Source organism: Littorina saxatilis, linkage group LG17 (genome assembly GCF_037325665.1).
Source record: "Littorina saxatilis isolate snail1 linkage group LG17, US_GU_Lsax_2.0, whole genome shotgun sequence".
Taxonomy (NCBI): Eukaryota; Metazoa; Mollusca; class Gastropoda; order Littorinimorpha; family Littorinidae; genus Littorina; species Littorina saxatilis.
In genome coordinates, this window is record NC_090261.1 from 43,813,435 (window position 1) to 43,831,173 (window position 17,739).

The following is a 17,739-nucleotide window of genomic DNA, read 5'->3' on the forward strand; positions in this document are numbered from 1 at the left end:
GAAATCTCTAATCAGCAAGTTTATTTTTGATATATCTTTGCAATGTCAGTTCCGAAACGCTTATTTTAAACTTGGAAACTATGCGAACAAATGGTGTTTTTTTTAGAAATAGTCGACGTCTTCAGGCAATCCTGCAGTATCTTAAGTGCAGAAAACGGATACGCATTTAAAAATCTGTAATCTGCAATGTTTATTTTTTCCCCTTTATTTGTATAATAATTTCGAATTATTTCTGAAGCGCTATTTGCACGTGCAACAATGTGGGCAAACTTTCTCAGAAATGAATCAACGTCTGCTCAGCCTGTTCTTGTGCGTGTACAGTGCAGAAATCGGCTTCGAAAACTCTTTGATACCAGAACAGATTAATCACAGTGATTGCTTTGATTTTCTTCTCTCAGTTTGTCTCACTGTGTGTGTGTGTGTGTGTGTGTGTGTGTGTGTGTGTGTGTGTGTGTGTGTGTGCGGGTGTGTGTGTGTGTCTTTGTGTGTGTGCGCGAGCGTGCGCGTGTGTTTGTGTGTTTACAAACCGGTATCATCTAAGGGCCACGGTAGTAATAACATAGATCTATGCAGTGGCTTCATAAAAAAAACCTAGCCTGCTGTAAAACGCAATTTAAAATGGTGCAACTGACCGGTTGACGACCATGACTGTATTGGTATTTTCACATATACGGTATTGTAATGTTATATTTTTAAAGATTTGTTGACACCACACTGACTAAGAGTTATATAGTTGCAATAGGTGCGTCTGTTAATACAATAACCTATGTGTTTTATCTGCTTTTATTTTTAATGTTCTTGTTGTTCCTGTTTGAATGTGTATTTTATAATTGTGACAGGCACGTTAGACGTGTCAAATACAGTTTTCCATTTTAATGTATTCATTTCAATGGACAATAAAGTGTTGTGCTGGAGGAGGGGGGGGGGGGATTAGACAATAGTCATATTTGAAAAACTGATCGCACACTCGCACCATGAATCATCATGAAAATTCGGCCACTTTTGTGTGATTAGCAGTTTTTGCGTCGAAAGGCTCAGGGGTAATGGACATTAACATTTCAACGAGTACGTAGAGGTTACACGCCGAGTCTCAGTGATTATTAAAAATAATGGTCGAAGTTAGCGGATCATGAAAAATGCGAGCTTTAGCGAGCTTTTTCATGACCGCGAACTGAGACCATTATTTTTTATAATCACTGAGACGAGGTGTGTAACCTCTTTATTCCTCCTTTCTTCAGTTATTCAAAGAAAAGAGGAGTTTTTTTGCGAAAGTTTGATCGAATCCTATTCACTCAACCAGTCAACCTGCGCAGGCGATCGATTAATGCGCGGTTGTATAGTTCCGTGCAAATCATTCCATTCTGTTAACACTTCTTGTCAGTTTTCCTATTTTGGACTAAAATCAAGTACACAGATATGCTGTTATTCTGCTGTGGCGGCAAAGGCAGATATTGTGTGTTCTGTATATGTTTTGGTATCGCTTAGGATAATGTTCTTTCGTCAAATGGGACTAGCAGACGAACTTTTGCACCCGTGTTCCAACGTTAAAAACTGTATGAAGTTCAGTTTTCTGGGGAAAATAGTGTATGAAACCGCTTTATGTTGTTTAAATTGATGAGATGTGTGCATTTGGTTGCGTGTGATCTGTTTATTAAATGAAATATTGTTGAAAACTGACCGTCGGATTGCAGTCTGTTGTCGAAGAAACTGAGTGAAAAGAAGGGGAACTACTCTTGTCGCTAGACAAAGTATGAGTTACTTGCCTTGCGGGAAATTGCTTGTGATGAACGTTTGAGCACGGCAAATCTAGATTCAGAAAACAACCGAACTCATGGATTTTATATGAAGATTCATGTGTTCAGGCCTGTAGTTGTTAATTTAAATGCGGTATATTTGTATTGTTTGCTCCAGAGATGTATACTTCGTACGTTAGAGCGTTCGGAACTTTTCAGTCGCAAAAAGTAGTACCGAAACAGAACAACTTCTCAACCCATTGCACTATCGAGGATTCAGGCTGTTGCTGGGTCGTTATTTGTTTGGTTGCTGGGTCATTATCGAAAAATAACTACCCCTACAAGTTTACAGAGGTAAAGAAGCAGAGGGGGGAATAATGGCCATTAGTACAACACTGATGGGCAGCGCCTGATTATTCAGACGCAAAGCGTGTTTAACAGTACTGAATTAATATTTCAGTAGAAATCGGTGCTTGGCCATTGTTTTTCACAAAGGAGTAACACGTTTTCTGTTCGTTTCTTTCTTATCGTGCTCTCTCTCTCTCTCTCTCTCTCTCTCTCTCTCTCTCTCTCTCTCCCTCCCTCTCTCTCTCTCTCTCTCTCTGTGTCTCTCTCTCTCTCTCTCTTAATCCCCCCTCTCTCTCTCTCTTGATCCCCCCCTCTCTCTCTCACTCTCTCTCTCTCTCTCTTGATCCCTCTCTCTCTCTCTCACTCTCTCTCTCTTAATCCCTCTCTCTCTCTTAATCCTTCTCTCTCTCTCTCACTCTCTCTCTCTCACTCTCTCTCTCTCTCTTGATCCCCCCCTCTCTCTCTCACTCACTCACTCTCTCTCTCGCTCACTCTCTCTCTCTCACACTCTCTCTCTCTCTCTCTCTCTCTCTCTCTCTCTCTCTCTCTCTCTCTCTCTCTCTCTCTCTCTCTCTCTCTCTCTCTCTCGAAGTGTTAAGGCAATCCTATTAGTTGTGCCTGAGGTGCAGTATAGAAATACGCTTTTGGCCTTTTTGATATTTCCGAAATGATTCTTGAATTGTAAGAAAAGGCCTAGCGCCTAGCCTTAAATTTTTATCCTTGTTAAATATAGTTCAGTTCAGTTGAGTTCAGTTCTGATCAGTTCAGTTCTCCCTCCCACCACCCCCCCCCCCCCCCCTTCTTACCATGTCCTCCCCTCCTCCCCTACTAGTTTGCTTTGTCAAGGAATACAAATCAGATTACGACATCATTATTCTATACTTCTCAAGCAGGAAATTCCGGGAGAATAAGTCGATTATGGTCTGAATTCCTGAACCGAATTGCCCAAAAACGTGTGACTTGTGAAAAATACTGTTTCACTTCGCAAATGCTGTACAGACCTATTGAGATATTTATACAACCTGTGAAAACCACAAAAACACAAGCTCAACTGGCACAGACGGTAACAGTGCTCAAAAGACAAAACACTCAAACACGAGAGTAACGTTAGAATATAAAGAACTTTAACATTAATAGCCTGCACGCACAGAACTAAACTAAACAGTCCAGAATATACTGACCAGACCAGACGGGACCGGACCGGACTGTACCGGAACGAGGCAGAGTAGGCCAGGGCAGGGCGGGGCAGAAGAGACTCGGGAGAAGAGAAAAGAAGAGAAGAGTCCAGAACAAAACAAAACAGAAGATAAGAGAACAGGACAGGACCACAAAAAAAAAGAAAAAAGAAAAAAGCAAACAAAAGAAAGACTGAAGGAAAGAAAGAAGAGAAAGAAAGGAAACCTTTAAAAAAAACAATACAAATGAAACAAGAAGAAGTATTAAAACTAATCCACACAAAACTATTCCACACAAAACGACATCAAAACAAAGCAATATGCAACCTTCTCATTGGCTTAGAAAATACTCCAGCAGAAGTTCGAGTGAAAATCGAAGCTATTAAAACAAAGGTATTCACTCACACAGTCTTACCACAGAACAACAGAATGCTGATTTCAACTGTTAGCTATCCAGCATATGAGAGTATAACACGCTCTACCTACCACAGAACACACACAGCCTAACCACAGAACAACTGAACGCTAATTAATATTAAGTGCAAACCGTCGGTTGTGGTAGAATATAACAAAACCCACCTTGCGGGCTGATTGCAGGAGAACGCTGAATCCCAATTTGAGCACGCACGGAGCCAATCAATACCTGGTTCGACACAGACTCCACAATTTGATCTGTCCGTCACAACAAATAATACTGTGCAGATGTGACCTCAAAATAATGGAATCAAAAACCAATAATGGTAGGTAATTGGAACGTTCATTACAGACAAAACAAAACGTTACATTTACGTTTATTATAGACAAAACAAAACGTTACATTTACGTTTATTATAGACAAAACAAAACGTTACATTTACGTTAATTATAGACAAAACAAAACGTTACATTTACGTTAATTATAGACAAAACAAAACGTTACATTTACGTTAATTATAGACAAAACAAAACGTTACATTTACGTTAATTATAGACAAAACAAAACGTTACATTTACGTTTATTATAGACAAAACAAAACGTTACATTTACGTTAATTATAGACAAAACAAAACGATACATTTACGTTTATTATAGACAAAACAAAACGTTACATTTACGTTAATTATAGACAAAACAAAACGTTACATTTACGTTTATTATAGACAAAACAAAACGTTACATTTACGTTAATTATAGACAAAACAAAACGTTACATTTACGTTAATTATAGACAAAACAAAACGTTACATTTACGTTTATTATAGACAAAACAAAACGTTACATTTACGTTAATTATAGACAAAACAAAACGTTACATTTACGTTAATTATAGACAAAACAAAACGTTACATTTACGTTTATTATAGACAAAACAAAACGTTACATTTACGTTTATTATAGACAAAACAAAACGTTACATTTACGTTAATTATAGACAAAACAAAACGTTACATTTACGTTAATTATAGACAAAACAAAACGTTACATTTACGTTAATTATAGACAAAACAAAACGTTACATTTACGTTAATTATAGACAAAACAAAACGTTACATTTACGTTAATTATAGACAAAACAAAACGTTACATTTACGTTTATTATAGACAAAACAAAACGTTACATTTACGTTAATTATAGACAAAACAAAACGTTACAATAACAAACGTTACTATAACAAACGTTAGAATAACAAACGTTAGAATAACAAACGTTACAATAACAAACGTTACAATAACAAACGTTACAAAACAAAACGTTACAATAACAAACGTTACACTTACCTACATGTACCATTCTTGTTTGTTTATTCTGAATTTTGGAACGTTGGCAGTCTTCTCTGTGTTTGAATATTTTATCAAAATAATAGACATCACATAATGCTGATTGCTGAACAAACAATTAGGCTGCTATCAAATTTCAGCAAGTAAATAACTGGTTCCTCACGGACGGTGACCTACATGATTTTTGTCCGCCTGTAACAAAATACTCTGATGCCAGTGCCAGCACACGGACCTCACATAGAACACACTGCTGGTTACCTATACCATGCACAGACCTACAAAATGTGATCATGAACAGACCCACAAAATGTGATCCGTTCGTCGCGGAATACCGTGCAAATGTGACAGCTTGAAACAAAATGCGTGACACGACCAGCTTTTGACAAAGTGAGTCTGCGACAGGAGGTAGCCTAATGGAGTTGACATTTTCGACTGGAGAGTACAATTGCATTTCGTCACGCTCATAAGAACAATACCTAACTCAGTGTTAGGCATTTCTGCAGTGAGACTACAGGGGAAGCTACTGGAAGGGTACCTATCATGTGTTAGAGAGTACAAACTCTCAGACCACCGGAAATCATTGTCACGGTTACGAAAGCAAAAATGCCGTTCTCCTTTCTCAGTTAGGCACTTTTCAGCAGAGGCCTCAGTGACGTCAGGTGTTATCCATATATGGAAATCTGCGTAAAGCTTACATATCAAACCATAAAATGCACCAATGATTGGCTCTGTTTTGGTTGGTTACTTGGATCAGAAAAGGCGATGTTTAGCGGGTGCCGAGGTCAACCGAACAGTGTAGATAACACTTTTGAATAGTACAGATGGAACGGGACTTTTTGAACATAATATTGGTTTACAATAGTGTACAAATGTCGTTTATTTCATTGTCAAGTTATAATGTTACTGTCCACAGCTGAGGGAACTCTAATTCGTACCTGGTTTTCAAGCATTCAAGTATAACTTTCCAGGTACCTTTTTGTTCTAACACGTACAGCTTTTACTTAATGAAGACTGGGTAAATAAGTTGGTCCAGACTTGTTCGCCGACATTGATTATTTCTTGCACATAATTAACTGATTGCAAGGACAGACCAACGGGTCTGTGTTTTCTTACCCTGTTTGCCCAGCTTGGTTCAAATGCATCAATTGAAAAGATCAAACGATTACGTAACCCTTTGATGCAACGCGAGCTCTTTACCAGACCTCTTACTATGTGGACAAACAGACTGCGAGAGCAATATTTCAGGGTATAAAGTAAACTCCTAGAAGAGAACAAGTTTTTAGCATATAACCACGTCATGTCCCAAATAAACGCTAGTTCTGGGGACAGAAATATTAAGTTAGCATAGCATAGAAATAATTACATGGGGGCCCCGGTAGCTCAGTAGGTAGAGCAGGTTCGAATTCGGGCCGGGACGGACACGGGTCAACTTTATGTGCAGACCCAGAGACGGAAGCCATGTCCCACCCCCGTGTCACCACAATGGCACGTAAAAGACCTCGGTCATTCTGCCATAAGTGCAGATGACTGATACATACCACCTAAACACGCACACACTTGTGTATCTCATCAAAAGCCGTGAGGGTCTGGTTCCCATCATAAACTGGCCCAGGGCCGGACTAGGCGAAGAGGAGGGGAGGGGGTGGGGGGGGGGGGGGGGTTGCCAGTGGTGGTCCAAGGGGAAGTTCCCCCTGGCGGGGTCAAGGGGCAGAGCCCCTTGTGGGGGTCAGGGGGCTTCACCCCCTGAAGCTGATGGGTAGGTCATATTCTGAGATAGGAAAATGGTCGCTCCTTGCATGAAACGGCATAAAATAAACAATAATAAAAAATGTTTTAAATAAGTGAGGTACATGTTTAGGCTAGGGGGGGGGGGGGGGGGGTTGCGCAACCCCCATAACCCACCCACCCCCCCCCCCCCCCGGTAGTCCGGCCCTGAAACCCATGTCTTGTCCTTAAGAGGCGAAATATTTAGCCTGTGGGACAGTAAGCATTCTCTCTTTCTGAAATAGTTTCAGTTTGCAACAATTTGTCGTGAACATTCATCAAATGTTATTCGTTTGTATTTCTCGTTTTGATATTCTCTGATATATTTGTTGACGGAAAAAACAGAATACGAGAAGAAAAAAAACCCCACAAATCTCTGACTGGAAAACTGAATAGTCCAATATTATAGCAAAAATTAACAACGTTTCAAACTTGGCTTAAAGCATCGCGTACACAAACAAGGGAAGTAACTCAATGGAAGTTACCCAAACAAACCATTACAAAGAGTGCTCTTTCTTTGCCTATTCCACGACAGAATAGGAACAAGAGACTGCAGGCAGGGCCTAGGGACCTATATATAGGTCTATGCTGCAGGTGAGAAGAACGAGAACAAGATAACAATAAATAATGTACTCACCAGAAACAGGGACAACCAAACATGTTCGTGTTCATATTTGATTGTCCATGTTTCTGATGAGTACATTTTTGTCCGCGTTCATGTTTGATTGTCCGTGTTTCTGATGAGTATAATTTTCAAAGTTATTATCTTAGTCCACGACATTTCATGAAGCTTTTAAAACACTTCCTTTTGCACAACAAAGGCATTCCTCCTGAACGGTAGCATTATTTGTAATGCAGAATGTTATGGATTAACTTTGAAAACGATCTGAGGACCTTTTTCCTAAGTACAATCTCTTTAAAAACTCATATCAACGCTGCTCGTGCACCTGAAGCAATCAGTACTGAAGAAAGCTGCCTATTATTGACAAAAGCGCCCAATGGAAGTGATGTGGCATAAAGATCTCTCTCTCCAAATGGAAATTTAAGTGTAATGTTTTATTATTCATGTAAATATCCACTGCCCTATAATTGTGATTGCTCTCCGTCTGTATTGATAGAGTGAGATGTGCCATGAAATTATCGAAATGTCAAAGGGTTATTCTCAACGGTGTTTTTCATTCGTAATCTATCCTTTTCGGCTTTTCTGACTTGTTGACATTGCTTCGTATTTTTCCTCTTCTATGTGCTCGTAATTATAAGTGTGATTGAGTGAGTGAGTGCGTGAATGCGCGAATCAGTGCGCCGCGCGCGCACGTGAGTGCCACGGTGTGTGTGTGTGTGTGTGTGTGTGTGAATGTGTGTATGTGTTTATGGTGGGATAGCTCGACTCCCGCGCGAAATTTAGCGCTTTACTTGGACTCATAATTTTAATTCGACGTCCAAATAAAAGACGTCTTCAAAATCACTCCAAAATAATTATGGAGGCTTGAAATAATGTGTAATACATATAAATAATTGAATTTGCCTACATTTTCACAATTTAGCAAAATGTCGGGATATAACACACATTGTGTTACTTTTTGTGTTTTGTGTTTGTCCGGATACAACCTGAGTAACAATTCCTGTTCACACACACTTTTTTTTCGCAGTTTAACATAATATGAGGTTGTTTTATTACTATGACATGAGCAAGTTGCTTTTTAACTATATTTTGAATTTAGAACAGCTAGATTTTAAATTAAAACTAATATTTTTGTTGTTTTTATGTTTGCTGACATATATTGGATTTTATGCTTTTGTATCAGTCAGGTTTTGTAAATCAAGCTCAGTTTTTAGAAAAAAAATCTTCTCTTAGAACTTTGATATTAAAAAAAAAGTAAATGTTGTGGTAGTAGTGGTTTTTGTTGTTTATTTTGTCCTCCAAAGCTCCATATTCCTTCAAAATACATGTATTATCATTCTGCTACTATGTTGTGCTGGTTTCGTGTCTAACTTACACCAAAAAATGTAAGTAACCTGTACTTTTTTTTTTTTATAAACACTTTTGCCTTTAAATCATACCCTAGCCTGTGTATGCTACAGTGGAACCCCTGTCTCAAGACTTTATTTTGAAACATAAGGTCATAACATTTATCATATATTCGGGATCAGCTCGTTACTCCCCCGGCTCTTTCTTTCTTTCTTTATTTGGTGTTTAACGTCGTTTTCAACCAAGAAGGTTATATCGCGACGGGGAAAGGGAGATCAAACACCTCAGAGCTGGAACATTTCGTTTTTGCCGCATAACATGAAGATTTCACCACTTTGATGCATTCACTGATAGGAAGTGTTAAATATATGCTATTCTATCATCAGGAGTACATATTTCATCTATACGGGCCTTATATTGTCCGTTTTGCGAATTGCGTCAGAGCTGGAACAAACCTAAGCTCCGCCCATTTTGCTATTGCTCAGAGCTGGCACATCGATTAAACTAGTTAATTAATTTTGAGAAAAATCTAGAACCAATCTGAAAAATGTTTTGACGCCAAAACATTGCTTTTACATTGGCCCAGCTCCCCATTAGGGTTTGGGTGTTCTGTGTTCGTCTGTATCGAGCATAACCCCGAACATGCGCACAAATCTCCACTTTTTGACATAAATGATCAATTATTGCGATATATATATATATATATATATATATATATATATATATATATATATATATATCCCATGACCTCCCTTCTTTGTCTCTGTTACTTCAGTATGGGTATATATGTTGTATTTTTATAGCTCAATAAATACATCATGGACTCCAAAAAATATATGATAGTGCAGATTCCGATTTGGGCAAAGAACTACTTTCCTCCCGACCTTTGACCTCGCGCCGAACAATGTGACACATTTGTATAAAGTTCCAAAATCGTATTGCACGGCTCAGAAAACCACATCAGTTGCACGCAAAAATGAATCTCAGAACTGATCTGATGTATGAGATGCAATAAGCAAACGTTTCTTTCATTATGAAAGCAATGCAGGTCGAAAAAAACGAACATTCAACTTACAAGATACCCAGATGCTAGCGAACCAAAACAAAAACACGAGTACCCTCCCTTGCATCGTTAGCAGACGACTTTTGAGAATCTGTCAGTAGTGTGTTTTGGTGTGCGTCTTCAGTTTCTCTGGCAGTGTCGGTGTGGGAACTGACAGAAGCTAGGGAGCACAGATAATAGAAGCACTGTCACATAGACTAATCACACAATCAATACACATTTGGCTCATGTTTTAAATGACAGTTTCGAGTTTGTTAGTCAAACTCAAAGCAACAACACTGTCACTGGTGACATGCGTAGCGAGACCGAGAAGCGTCCTTACCTGGCACGGTTTGGCTTCGCTATCAAACATCGACTGTTTCACGTGTTTTGCGAGCAAGTCTACTCTTTTGCCTGGCTCTGCAGTAAGTCCACATTGGCGATGAAGGTATCCAAGAACTTAACATGTGTGTATTGTTCCGTAATCCAGTCATATTCCTTCAAAATGCAATCAATCGGCGGTGACAGACGTGTCAGCAATTCGCGACTTCACCAACTCGGTCCCGAATTGCTCACACCCATACCAGTTTAAGTCCATCCATGCAAACACACTCGCAAAACAGTTTATCACGTAGATACATTTCAAATAGGGAGCAAATGGTTAAATCTAAACCTACATATTTGTTCCCTAAAATTTGCTTCTCTGTCAATAAGCCTAATTGTATAATAACACGTTCGAGAAAAACAACGTGGAATCGATTCTGAATCGAGTAAGCCAAATGGGTCCCAAACCCGTTTCGCCCGTTCTGCGGACCTGAAACGCAAAACAAAAGAATTGTGCGCTTCAACTAAATTAATTTCTATACGACTTCATTACTTTCTTGCAACTTATGAACCTTTACTTAAAGCTTTTAAATGGTCTGAAAGTAGTGTTACCGCGTACTTATCGATGCACTCATTCGTTTTATTTTTTCAGCGACGGTCACTTAGTTTAAGGTTGCAAAAGGGCTAAGTCTCGCTGGCAACACTGTTTTACACTCCACAGATCGCAACAGTGCCGCTAGTAGTCTACACTTTGTGTTTGATGGTAGAATGGGATATACAGATTACAACACTCGTGGTTTTTTATATGGCTTGTATTTCAGTCAAGACCCAGCGGGAATATCAATCGAGAGCCACTCGCCAGAGGCTCGTGTCTCCCGATGATATTCATCCGCTCGGTCTTGACTGAAATACAAGCCATATAAAAAACCACTCGTGTTGTAACCTATACATATATATATATATATATATATATATATATATATATATATATATATATATATATATATATATATATATATATATATATATTCATTGTAGCATCTAGTTGCCTACATTTGGTAATACCCAAAGCATTTGTGAACGTTTCAAACCAAAAAGTATAGTGGAACTCTGCTTTAGACACCTCATGCTAAAAAAAAAACCCTTCCCCTACCCTACCTCCCCGGTTTTGTAAAGAAAATCTGGCCTGAAGTCTTTTCATGCGCAAAAAAACCCACAAAAACAAAAACATTCTAAGCTTTCTGTCTGTGGCGGTTTGTAATTTGAATAACGACATCCAATAAAGTCTACCAATTACGTAATTCCTTTCTAAGCTCTCTGTCTCTGACGGATACATTTGAATAACGACATCCAATAAAGTCTACCAACAGCTGCGAAAACTTTTAAGAAACTTGAAACTCATCAAAAGGAATGAGTTGCACCTTGGTCATTTCGGTCCTGAATTTCCCGACCTGAGCCAGGCAAAGCAGGAAAACAATACAACGTAATTCCTTTCTAAGCTTTCTGTCTCTGACGGATTGCATTTGAATAACGACATCCAATAAAGGCTACCAACTATCAGCTGCGGAGACATTTGTCTAAAAAAAATACGCCGAGAGGCGTTAAAGTTCCCCTTGGTTTGTCCCTGTCAAAATAAATAATTTGGGATTACTGGTAGCTTTTTTGTACTACCACGCATATGTAACGCCATTTTGATAAAGTTGATAGTATTTACAGCTTTCCGGTCATATGTCCGGCTATCACTCACTTTTAGGTGGCAGATGTCCAGATATAACACGTGTTTCAGAATCTCTATTTTTGGGTGTGTAACTTTCAGTAATGAGTGGGGTTTTTTTTTAAATCTGAAAAAGTATTCTTAAAGTCTAACACATGTTTACACTCGCACTCCGTGTCTGTAGCTTTAGAAATAAACAAGTCCAGATATAACACATATTTCTTTGCGGCAAATGTCCAGATATCCCCCCCTCAGACACGTATGTGTGTGTGTGTGTGTGTGTGTGTGTGTGTGTGTGTGTGTGAGTGAGTGTGAAAAGCTAAAGAAACCCACTGATACAAACGGACAGACATAATTAGGCTATAGACGTTCAGACACAAAGACAGAGACGCACAGACTGACAAAGACAGAGAGACAGAGACAGTGAGAGACACATAGACAGTTCTAAACACAAACACAGAGACACATCCAGCCAACAAGTCCGCCAGCCAGCCATTGATACAGAAAGACACAGAACACTTCCGCGGCAAACATTTTTGTGGCCGATAATTGATTTAAGATGATAGCCAATGTACGATAAGATGACTTTACGCTACGGCGAGACATAACAAAAGTAAACACTCAAATTGATTATCGTATGGTTGGTTCGTTTGCACGGCGATGATCTTTGAAGACAGACTAACATAGATTTTAAACAGGGTAAGAAAGATAAAGCGCGTGACTTTCAAGCATACCAAAACAGGCTGAAAAAGAAGACTGCACATGCAGATTATTGCTTTAAAAGCAGGTACTGTTTTTCGCAGAAGCCACTCTTCTAATTTGCAAGTCTTCTATCTTGTAGACAAATTGTTTTTTTCTCCATGAAAATCTCTTTGGGATCAACATTTAAAGAAGAAAAAAATCAGGTGAAGCGAAAGCTAAAGAATTGGCAATGTGTGTGTAAAATTGATGTAAAGTAAATGTAACAAAAACATAACGAAACAAGACAAAACGAAACAAAGTGATAACAACAACCAAACATTTAAAAAGAAATACAAAAGACACTTATACAAATTGTTGAAATACACGTTAGTCTCTGATGTGAGTTAGATTACATGCACGTGCACTCGTATACCTATGCACTCACCTTTTGCACGCACTCACTCACCAACTGACTGACTGACTGACTCAACTCATTTACTCACTCACTCACTCACTCACTCACTATCTCGCCCACTTAATAGGGTAATCTACAATTTAACTGCTTCAAGAAAACATATATATCTCTTTCCCAACAAATATACGAACCAAAAAACATTACTGATTCATCACGCAGTGTACTATCCAATTGACTAAATATAAAATAACATAGCTATTCGGATGAACACGTGGGGGAATTCGGGGGCTGTGATTGGATGGTCTCTTCCGATCATCAAAGCATAATGCTACGGAAGTCGGCCATTTTTCTCAATATCCAAAAGCATATTGTCAATAATAACAAAGACGCATGGTTCCGGTTTACCCACCTGTACCACACGATGTTTCACTCGGACAACAGCATACACTGACAACTTGAAATTCTTCTCGGGAATGTTTTTCAGCTTTACAAATGTCGATAGCATACCCTTTTCTGCTAACTTCCCGATGAAACAGGACTAAACCTATTATTTTCTGTCCCTAAACACCACAAAATGCCCAAAGTCGAAAGATGTAGTACAAACAGGGGAGTACAACGGAACAGCCGGTTTTTGTGTGCCTGTGAGCTTAGTCCACAGTTGCCGACTGACACAAATTTTCGCATTCGGCTTTTCTTATCTCGTAACTCCACACTATAAATACCCCACTTCCCCTCTGAAGTATTGATGTACAACCCATGGCACTAACATTCATGTAGTCTTTTATAACTGAGGTTGAAAAATTCGCTTCATGACGAGACAAGTATAAATGCCATTCACCCAAACTGGAAACGTCGCTGCCGTCTGCTCGCTTTGTACGGATTAGCTGTTCTCTTTTCCTCCCCTTGTTGCATCCTAGTTCTTCAGTTGTTTCTAGTTTTTCGTTGATGTTGTGTTTTGGTCTTCTTCATAAGTAGTCTTGTTCAAAATTAAAAAAACTCAAACTTCTTTTTGTTGAATACGAATGAACTAATAAAAAGCTGTTTAACAGCTGTGTTGTCAAATCGTTTTTTTCCAAAGTCAGTGTGGCGCCTGCGCAAAACTAATGCGCATAAGAAACGGCACGGTCTGCTATCAAAACCTGAGATCAACGCATCGACGCAAAAACTGTCATTTTGTAAGTTTGGAACAACAAATAAAGGTCAGAACAGCTATATAATCGCTATTGTATTTTCAGCGTAGCAATAGGGTCCGATATTTAGACTGACTCGAACAAGTTTTATGCGACTCGTCTTCGACTCGTCGGCATTATACTTGTCTCGTCTAAATATCGGACCCTATTGCTACGCTGAAAACACAATAGCTGTTAATGATGGCCGAATCAGCACGTGAGTGAAAAACGTACTCGCGGACTGGGCTTATTACCGACTGACTTACGAATTAACAAATGTATTACCGGGCTGACTAACAAGCAAACAGACGAACTAAACGACTTATGCAGTGATGGGCTCAAAGGATGACTCTGATGCATTGACTAACTGGACAACCTACTGACCGACTGACGTACCACTGAATTATAATCGGCTGGCAGGTTGGCTTGTTGGCCGCCTGAATGATCTGACTTGCTTGTAGTTCGGCTTACTATTTGATCGACTGGTTGACTGTCTGGCTGACTGACCGACTGACCACTTGACGTCCTAATTATAGGAATGGACGAACGAACGATTCAACTAACACACTCGAGATGAATGAATGAACGAACGAATGAACAGCAGACCGACTCTGAGCAAGACCAAAAATACATGAACAACATGCACGGATCGACACCCCCACCCCTTTATAGACGACCGACGGATGGACTGACCAGAACACGATACCGACGATGATACTAAAGCCAAGAATTCACGTAAACGGCACCCCCTATCTCCCCCCCTCCCCCACACACACAGACAGGCACACAAATTCCATCCCTAACCCAACCCCACTGATGAAAGAGCCGTTCGACTTTCGGCATCGATTTCTGCAAAATGTTCCGGCCTTTCACACTCAACATTCCAAACAAGCCGGCAAACAGACACATGAAGCTGACATGCACATAACGATCATTTGACACGTATTATTAACTACCGCCGGGATTTCTTCCGCGGCAAGACCAAGTCTGTCAAGAACTCCGCAAACAAAGGGAAATTATTAACAGAATTTTTTTTTAAAATCAGCTGTGCCTCCTGTTGTTTTTCTTTATTTCTTTTGTTAGTGATTTGTCAAGCAAAATCATTGTGGGGCGGTTTATCAAATAACATTCATCCATCCACTCACAATGTGCTTTGGCTCACTCTCTCCGAGTTTTACCTGTCCGCGTAACGGTTTTTTTCTCTCAACACTCTTGTCCTCAGTGTGACCTACGCACTGCGTCCAGTAATCAAATGCAAAGTGGACGAACTGGCCAGAGGACGAACGAATGATTTATTTACACCGGCCGCACGAGACTGGCTAAAGCGGAGCGCGTGACAAGTCACATTACTGGGATTGAGTCACACAGACCGGAACACTCTCACACATGTCTCTCAGTAAACCCAAGATAGTTGGCAATGATTGTTGGGTTAAATAATTATTTGACAAGGCAGGGCAAACCGGCGGCTGAACTAAAAAGCCCCCCCCCCCTCCCTTTGTACAGACCTATTCATGTCAGTCAGTTAAACTGTATAGAAACCGGGCACACCTTGACAATGCCCTGAACACAAGCGTAATTATTTGAAGAGAATAGCCGGGCTAAATTAAATAACACCCGTATTATTATCGCCTTGATCTCTTGAAAAGATTGAAGCAATTTCATAAAAACTATCTTATATGATGTACAACTTGATCTGACAGCCACTTTGAACATTATTATCAGAACACTGTAGGTATCATCAGAGAGAATATCAAGGACACAAATTAATGCAAGTAAAAGATTCCCCCCCGCCCAGATAAGAGAGACAGACTGGCTAAAAAAACCTGAATTGAACGACTGAGAAATGAAAGAGGAATAGCCGAAAGCGGAACGAGACGCCTGTGTAACACGAAATTTTTACTCCACGAAAAATGTACTCCGGAGTAAAAATGTTGTACGAAATTCTTACTCCGAGTAAATTTTTCGTACGAGAAAAGAACTCCCCAAGGCACACAAAAATTACTCCCTCCACGAAATTTTTACTCCCCATTTTTACATTTAGTCAAGTTATGACTAAATGTTTTAACATCGAGGGGGGAATCGAGACGAGGGTCGTGGTGTATGTGTGTGTGTGTGTGTGTGTGTGTGTGCGTGCGTGCGTGTAGAGCGATTCAGACTAAACTACTGGACCGATCTTTATGAAATTTGACATGAGAGTTCCTGGGTATGATATCCTCAGACGTTTTTTTCATTTTTTTGATAAATGTCTTTGATGACGTCATATCCGGCTTTTCGTGAAAGTTGAGGCGGCACTGTCACGCCCTCATTTTTCAACCAAATTGGTTGAAATTTTGGTCAAGTAATCTTCGACGAAGCCCGGACTTCGGTATTGCATTTCAGCTTGGTGGCTTAAAAATTAATTAATGACTTTTGTCATTGAAAATCTGAAAATTGTAAAAAAAATATTTTTTTTATAAAACGATCCAAATTTACGTTCATCTTATTTTCCATCATTTGCTGATTCCAAAAACATATAAATATGTTATATTTGGATTAACAACAAGCTCTGAAAATTAAATATATACAAATTATTATCAAATTTTTTTCCGAAATCAATTTAAAAACACTTTCATCTTATTCCTTGTCGGTTCCTGATTCCAAAAACATATAGATATGATATGTTTGGATTAAAAACACGCTCAGAAAGTTAAAACGAAGAGAGGTACAGAAAAGCGTGCTATCCTTCTCAGCGCAACGAATACCCCGCTCTTCTTGTCAATTCCACTGGCACTGCCTTTGCCACGGGCGGTGGAGTGACGATGCTACGAGTATACGGTCTTGCTGCGTTGCGTTGCGTTCAGTTTCATTCTGTGAGTTCGACAGCTACTTGACTAAATGTTGTATTTTCGCCTTACGCGACTTGTTTTTACTTCCAGTAAAAATCTTGTATGCGAAAATGGGATGCGGGCGATTAAGGGATGATGCCAATATATGTGATTTCACGCAAACAAATGTCGCGCTACCCTCCCTCCACTGACCCCTTCCACCACCAGGACTAACAGGGGACAAGGGAGTATACATTTCAGAGTCGTACACCTGGAATGGGAAGTTAAATGGCTCGTGTTAGGGTAAAGTAATTTATTCGTTTTTTATTCGTCAGGGGAGTAACATTTGTGTACGAAATGTTTACTCCGGAGTAAAAATCTCGTGGGAGTAATTTTCTCGTGTTACACCGGGGCTCCTACAAGACATAATATAAGTCTAGTGCATCCGTACTGATTTGTAGCCTGTGTGTGCCTCAACAAAACTGCCAAGACTGATGACCGTTATCAAGCTAAATGTCAGGGAAGAAACAAACAGCACGAGCCTTATCGCCTCTTAAAGATAATACTGCATCAGGTACCATGCGCGTAGGCTACATAGTATAATTAAACTAATGCGATACATACAGCGCGCGCAGTGATGAAATAGGCTCTTCACGTGATTCCTTTTCAGCTCGTGACTTATGAATAATGTTGCACACACAGCGCCAAGAAAGAATGGTAAATCCAAATCACAGGCACCCGAAACTCATCTGTGTGTGTGTGTGTGTGGTGTGTGTGGTGTGTGTGTGTGTGTGTGTGTGTCACCAGTGCCGGTGTGTGTGTGTGTGTGTGTGTGTGTGTGT

The 17,739-nt window shown here is 39.6% G+C and overlaps 1 protein-coding gene across 3 annotated transcripts in view; it reads right to left on the minus strand.

The window, feature by feature from the left end:
* LOC138953112 (glutamate receptor U1-like) overlaps positions 1-5,345 on the minus strand; it is a 43,556-nt gene extending 38,211 nt beyond the window's left edge. For all 3 annotated transcript variants that reach the window (XM_070324896.1, XM_070324898.1, XM_070324895.1), the window contains exons 1-2: positions 5,016-5,345; positions 3,836-3,928 (exon numbers count right to left, since the gene is read on the minus strand). The gene's annotated coding sequence lies outside the window, so the exon portion shown is untranslated. The remainder of the gene's footprint in view (positions 1-3,835; positions 3,929-5,015) is intronic.
* Positions 5,346-17,739: the final 12,394 nt, after the last annotated feature.